Source organism: Camarhynchus parvulus, chromosome 4, assembly GCF_901933205.1.
Source record: "Camarhynchus parvulus chromosome 4, STF_HiC, whole genome shotgun sequence".
Taxonomy (NCBI): Eukaryota; Metazoa; Chordata; class Aves; order Passeriformes; family Thraupidae; genus Camarhynchus; species Camarhynchus parvulus.
In genome coordinates this window covers 60,843,297-60,849,484 of record NC_044574.1, presented here as the reverse complement: position 1 = coordinate 60,849,484, position 6,188 = coordinate 60,843,297, and the positions used below count along the sequence as shown (strand labels likewise).

The window sequence follows — 6,188 nt, the reverse complement described above, 5'->3', positions numbered from 1 at the left end:
CATCGCTCGCGGCCCCGCCCCCCACACCGGGGCCGCTCCGGGCGCGGAGCCCGGGGCTCCAAGGCGGGGCCGGGAATGGGACTGGGGCTTCTGGTTCAGCTCCTGTCGGTATCGGCCGGGGGTCCCGACTGAGAGCCGGGGCTGGGGCTGAGACACTCCACGGCCCGAGCCTCCCCGGGCCGCTGGGGACAGAAACTGCCACGGGTCGGGCAGGGAGTTCGGGGCCGAGGGGAAGCGGGGACCGTCCCGTCCCGGTGCTCGGGCCGGCGGGCCCCGGCGCTCCCGGCGGTTTCCTCTGGCGGAGGGTGGGGGACAGGCGGGAGGCTCCTCGTGGAGGAGTTTTTGGGGCGTCGGGGCCATGGCAGCCCTGGAGGAGTGCGGGCTGTGAGGGAGGGCTGTTCCCCTGGAAGCGGGTGTACCCGGCCGGGCTGTGTTCCCGGGAGGTGTTGCAGCTGAAATAAACCTGAATACAGCGATTCCCCACATCTGCCAGTGCTGCCCCACAGAGACACAGGACCGGGCACGGAGGGTGCCTCCATCCCAGGTCCCAAGCACTTCCCATAAACTGGATATGGGCTAGGGGGTGGGCAATACCCTTCCAGCTGCCCACTGCTACATCACACACGGGGTCACAAACAGAGCTGCAGTGCTGGAACATGCTGAGGGGATCCAGTTTGGAGCTCAGAAAGGGACAAAGTCCTGCATTTTTCACAGTGGAAAACAGAGACTAAATCCAGTAGGTTTGGGTCTAAAGGCAAAAATTTAGTCTTGTTTTCACCTTTTGAGAACAGAGACTAAATATTGCATTTTTTTGGCCTTGAAACCAAGCTCTGGGGGATGATTTTGGGTCCCAGATGCACAGCACGATGTTTGTGAAGCTCAGAAAAAGTAAAATAAGTCCTGCATTTTCTTTTCTTGAAAAGTGTCCAGTGTTTCTGGGACTCAGAAAAATGACCAAGTGGCACTTCCCAGAGACCTGGAAACAGCAGCTCAGCTGGCTGCTTTCAGCCCCCAAAGCAGAGGCTGGGGGAGGGCCTTTGGGTGGGAGGGCTGGGGATGAGGACCTCTCTGGAGGAGGGGGTCCGGTTGCCTTGGTCCCCAAACGTAGGGACACCAGCACGCCCCAGGCTGTTTCAAGGGTCTGAGATAGTCTCAGGAAAGAAAAGCACTCTTCAACCCCTTTTCCACATCCAACTGTTTATTGTGCACAACCACTACAACAGTTATGACTTCTACTTAAACAATAACTTTATGACAATAAATAGTTAATAGTTATAACAAAGTTAATAGTTATATGTAATTGATGACAGTGAGTCATGTACAACTTGGCCAAAAGCCCAGATAACTGCAATTAGCTGGAGCTTTAAAGTGGCTTGTAACAAAAAGCAGCAGTTATTAAGCCAGAGCTGGAAGGAACTGGAGCAGCCATCAACTGGAGCATCTCAATTCCAGAGCTGGAATGAAGATCATGCCACAGCCAGAGCTGGAGGTTCAGCAAGCTGGACTGGGTAACACCTGCAAATGAAACAAGCAGAAGGAACAGACATCACCTGGGCCCTCAGATATCCTGAGCAGTAAGTCAGCAGGGGTCCATCAGCAGGAGCTGTGAGCACCAGGAACAGCTCTTGTCCAGTGTCCATCAGCTGGAGCTGTAACAGGCACAGGCATCCCTGAGGGAGAGCTGAGCTCACCTGCAGCTGCAGCAGGAACGTCTCGTGGCTGGATCTGGAACTGGTGCACCCTGGATTCCCAGCCAGGCGCAGGCGTGGATGTCCCTAATCAGGAGCTCTGAGCAGCCTCTTCCCTCGGGGAGTGAAGCCAGGCCAGGTGCCACTCTCTGACTGCATGGAGGTGGCTCCCAGTCCCACTCCTGAGAGCAGAAGGGAGGCAGGGGCTCTCCTGGGGACGGGTGCAGCAGCATCTCCTCTGTCTCTGCAGAAAGGGGGTCAGTCAGCATCCCCAGGGTGCACAGCACAGCCCCACAGGAGATGCCTGTCCCCCTCCCAGGCAGGGGCAGCCCTTCCCTCCCGGCTGCCCCTGCTCTGGGCACAGACTGTGCACCGAGGACAGGGAGGCAGAAATCTCAATGGGAGAGCTCAGGGCTCAGCCCAAAAAATGCACGTTTCTGCCCAGAAGAGCAGAGGAGAAGGCACAGATTGCTGCAAGCCCTCTGCTCAGTGAGGGGCACTGTGGGAACCAGCCACCAAACAACACTGGGGCTGAGCCTGGCCTGGCCCAGCACCTTCCCCCGGCCACCCTCACCCTGCCCCAGAGCAGGACTGGCGAGCCACAGACTGTGCTGCCCATGCTGATAAACATCACTGAGCCAGGCACAGCACAACCCCAATCCCAGCCTGAACACGCCACAGGGCACGTCCCTCAAACAACGCTGAGCCAAGCCCAACACTAAGGAGCAAATGACACCGGCCACGAAGGGCCCCGAACAACCAGAAGCCCCCCGGGAGGGGGAGCAGGGCAGGATCGTCCCCAGCCCGACTGTGACCAGAAGCCAAAGCACCAGCAGCCCTGGGTGGTTGCTGATGGTGTGGGGAGAAGCCACTCCCGGGCAGCTCTGGTGCAGCCCCTTCTCCCAGCTCCCTTCACAGTGATGGCTCCCACAATTGTCAGGCACAGCTGAATCCCAGCCCCAGTTCCTGTCCCACTCCCCCTGCAGCCAGGGCCCTGTCCAGGAGCACTGCCAGTGCAGCCCCAAACCACACCACAACAGGACAGGCCACATAACCAGGAAACCACAAGCACAACCATGTTCTTCCCAAGGAACGGCCAAGCACAGTGCAGAGGCACAGCCACGACCCTGGCCCTGCTGCAGCCTGCTGCCAGCCCCAACGTGGCCCACAGCAGGGCCAGCACCAGAAGCAGCACAGCACATTCCCCTCAGCCATAGCCTGGCACAACTCCCTCAGGTCATGTGCATCGGGGCATTCCTTCCTTCCTGCTTGATCCCGCAACCTTCCCCAAAGCTGCCCGGGGCAGAGCACTCACCTGGGCTCATCCTCCTGTGCCAGTGTGCCCAGGGCTGCTCCTGCTGGGGCCGTGTCCCAGGCTGAGCCCCTCAGCCAGTCCCCTGTGCTGTTTCCTGCATGGAGACAGTCCCTGGTGAGGAAGAGGCTGCAGCTTTGCCTCTGGGAAGACAAAACTTTTGCCCCTCGGAAGACAAAGCTTTTGCCCCAGCAGGAGCTCCCAATGCACACCACAGGTCCCTGCAGGCAGCAAAACGCAGTGGTGAAAGCAGACCCTGCTTCTAAGGACTGCAGCCGACCCCTGCGGACCCTCACCTGCCCCTTTTCTCGCAGTGCTGCAGGGGCCGGGGCATCCCCCTGAGCCTCCCTGGAGCTCCTGAGCTTTCTGGACAAACACGAGCCCCCGGTGCCTCTCAGAAGCTTCTCCTGGGCCTGGGGCTGGTGTAGAGGCTTTGCCTCCTCTCCCTCCCCCTGAGCTCCCGGCACGGCTGCTCCTGCCCCCGGCTGGGAACCGCAGTTCGGGATAGCCCCGAGGTGGGAGAGCACGTACTCACCCTGGGCCCGAGCTCCGGAACGCCTCGTCCAAGCCCGCAGACACCCAAAGGTCTCCCCAAGCGCACAGTGCAGCCTGGAAAGGGCGCGGACCCCGGCCCCTTTGCCAGCAGCCAGCCCCGACCACACGGCCGAACAGCGTCAGGCTCCCCGTTACAGCCCAGTCACCGCCGCGGGGACCGCGCCCTTCTCCCCGAGGCGCTGTCAAACCACGGCCCCCGTCAGGGCCTCGCCGCCCTCCCAGAAAAGGCCGCGGGGAGCGCACGGCTCCGGCCCCGGGTGGGGCCTGCCTCCGGCGCTCCGCCCCCGGCGCTCCGCCCCCGCCCCGCAGCCCCCGCCGAGGCGCCCCCTGCGGGACGCGCACCGGTACTGCGGGCAGCGCCCGCCAAGCGCATCCCGCCGCAGCCGAGCCGGTGCTGCGGCCCCACGGCGGCACTTCCCGAGCTACAGCTCCCTGTGTCCCTGTAGGGCCCTGCCCGCTCCCGGAACGGGACCCGTGTCACCCACAGTGGTAGTCTGGTTTGGTCCCTGATCATTCCCGATGAGAAGCGATCCCAGCTCTTCCCCGCTCCCGAACGGCCGCTGCTGTCAGAGGCCCGGCGTGGAGAGGCGGCAGCGGGCTGCATTTCACATGAGCCCAGTTCCTGTCCAGAACCCAGCAGCAACACACGGGTGTCACACCCTGCAGCCCGCTGGGATGAAGAGGCTCATTCTGCAGCATGTTTTATTGCACAGGAACACGACCCTCGGTCGATGCTTGCCTGAAGAATCTTTATTTCTTCCTGTAAGCAGTTCAATGGAGCCAGAGGCCTGGGGCAGCTTTGCACAGAGCAGCCCTCCTCTGCCCCCGGCACAGCAATGCCTGCCTGCAGATGAGCAGAGGCCGACATGCCAGGCAAAGTCCAAGTGCTCCTTCTCGGGGAAACATCAGCAGCTCTTGCTGCCCCTGTGATGCTCCAGGAGAGGCTCTGGCAGAGCTGCTCTGCTCTGCACCTGCCCTGACAGGCTCGTATTTCTTCTCTTTGCTGAGGAGGCGATCTGAGCCAGGGAAGGGACTTGGTCCTGATCCCACAATGACCCACTCTATCCCAGACAGACACCCCTCATATGTGCTCCAGGCAGAGCACGCCCACTCCTTACTGGCTTCTGGCGGGGTGCAGTGGCCAGGAGGTCACACAACAGCCAAATGTGTGTCCTTGGTCCCTCAGGACAAATGTGGTGACTGCACACTGCCCAGAGCAGCCCTTGTGTAGCTGCACTTTGGGACTTGCTGGCTGTGAGGGCTGCATGGCAATATGGGCTCCTGTGGGCAGGGAACTCCTGCTCCTTGGTGCCCCGTTGGACCAGTTCTGGATTAACTACTTAGCCTCACCTCTCAGGGCACTCAGGGACTCCAGAGTTAGGGACAGGCATGCAATGAAGCCTGCACTGCAACACGGCAGCCAAGAGGAACATTGTGTCTGCATCTGCAAGAGCTGCTCTCAGCTTTAATTCCTACACACAGACACTGCACTTCCCACAGTTCCCACCCTTCCCAGGGGAATGGCAAGTGCTGCACCACTGTTACCAAGATGTCTCCTTTCAGCTCAGGCCCAGGGAACACCAGGCAGAGCACAAGCCAAAGGGACAATGACTTCCGAATCTGCTTTTCTTCCCCTTGGAAGAAGCCAAGCTTTAAGCAGACATCAATGGTTCTCCCAAGGATTATCAGGCAGCCTGCTATCTTCCTCTACCATGTCCAAAAAATCACCATTCCAAGCTGGAGTTCTCCATGACATGTAAAAGGCCAGCAGTCACTCTACTGCAAAGGCTGCTGTACAAGCACTGGGCTTTGTAAAGGTACCGGAGCATGGGCACTGCTAGGGAATGGGTGAGGCCTGTGCAGCCCCCAGCAGGTCACTGCTGTGTGACATCCCTCAGCTGGCCTGGCATTTCCTCTTACCTGCACTAAGGCTGTCACACCAGCTCCAATGCTGATGGAAGGTGCTCTTGAACAATCTGTAATACGCAAGACTTCGTGGCACGAGTGAAAGCAGGTCCTGGCTGACCCTGTGGAGTTTGAGATACCATTATCTCCTGCCCTTGCCCTCAGCCCCAGATAACATGAACTAGCACAATTTATCTCACAACTCAAGGCACCAAGGTCTGAATGCTGCAGGCCCTCATCACTGGCACAGGGGATCGTGTTTCTCTGGAGATCTCTGGAGATCAGCACATCTTGTAGCTGTGGAGGGTGCTCCTCTGAGTTTTTGGTGACTCTGGCTTTGGGATTTCTACAGGATCCACGTTTTTCATTCCAGTATTCAAGCTCACACGACTGTATTACTTTTCAGTCACTTCCTAACTGCCTTTTATCAGGAAACATTACAGGCAAGACATGCCCTCAACAAGATATAGACAACAGCAGCTAACAGGAACTTCAGAGATTCCATGATTCAGCCACACCTTATCTTTGAGCAGTGCAAGAATAACCCTTTTACCAACCTTTTTGGGTAACTGCCAACAAACACAAGAAGTAAAAAACCAGAAAATTGGGGGCAATCACTTCTGCACCATCAAAACTCAATGATACTACAGTGGAGAGTAAGCAACTCTAGTCTGTTTTTTTAAAGACAGCTCAGCTCAAATTCCTCCCAGCACCACTGCAATAACCAT

The 6,188-nt window shown here is 58.6% G+C and overlaps 1 long non-coding RNA gene across 1 annotated transcript; it reads right to left on the bottom strand.

The window, feature by feature from the left end:
• Positions 1-1,189: 1,189 nt before the first annotated feature.
• Positions 1,190-3,837, bottom strand: LOC115903400. The gene is made up of 4 exons (XR_004060691.1): positions 3,536-3,837; positions 3,004-3,097; positions 1,692-1,932; positions 1,190-1,515 (listed from the first exon to the last, which is right to left on the bottom strand). It is a non-coding gene; the product is annotated as an uncharacterized LOC115903400 (long non-coding RNA).
• Between the last annotated feature and the right edge of the window lie 2,351 nt (positions 3,838-6,188).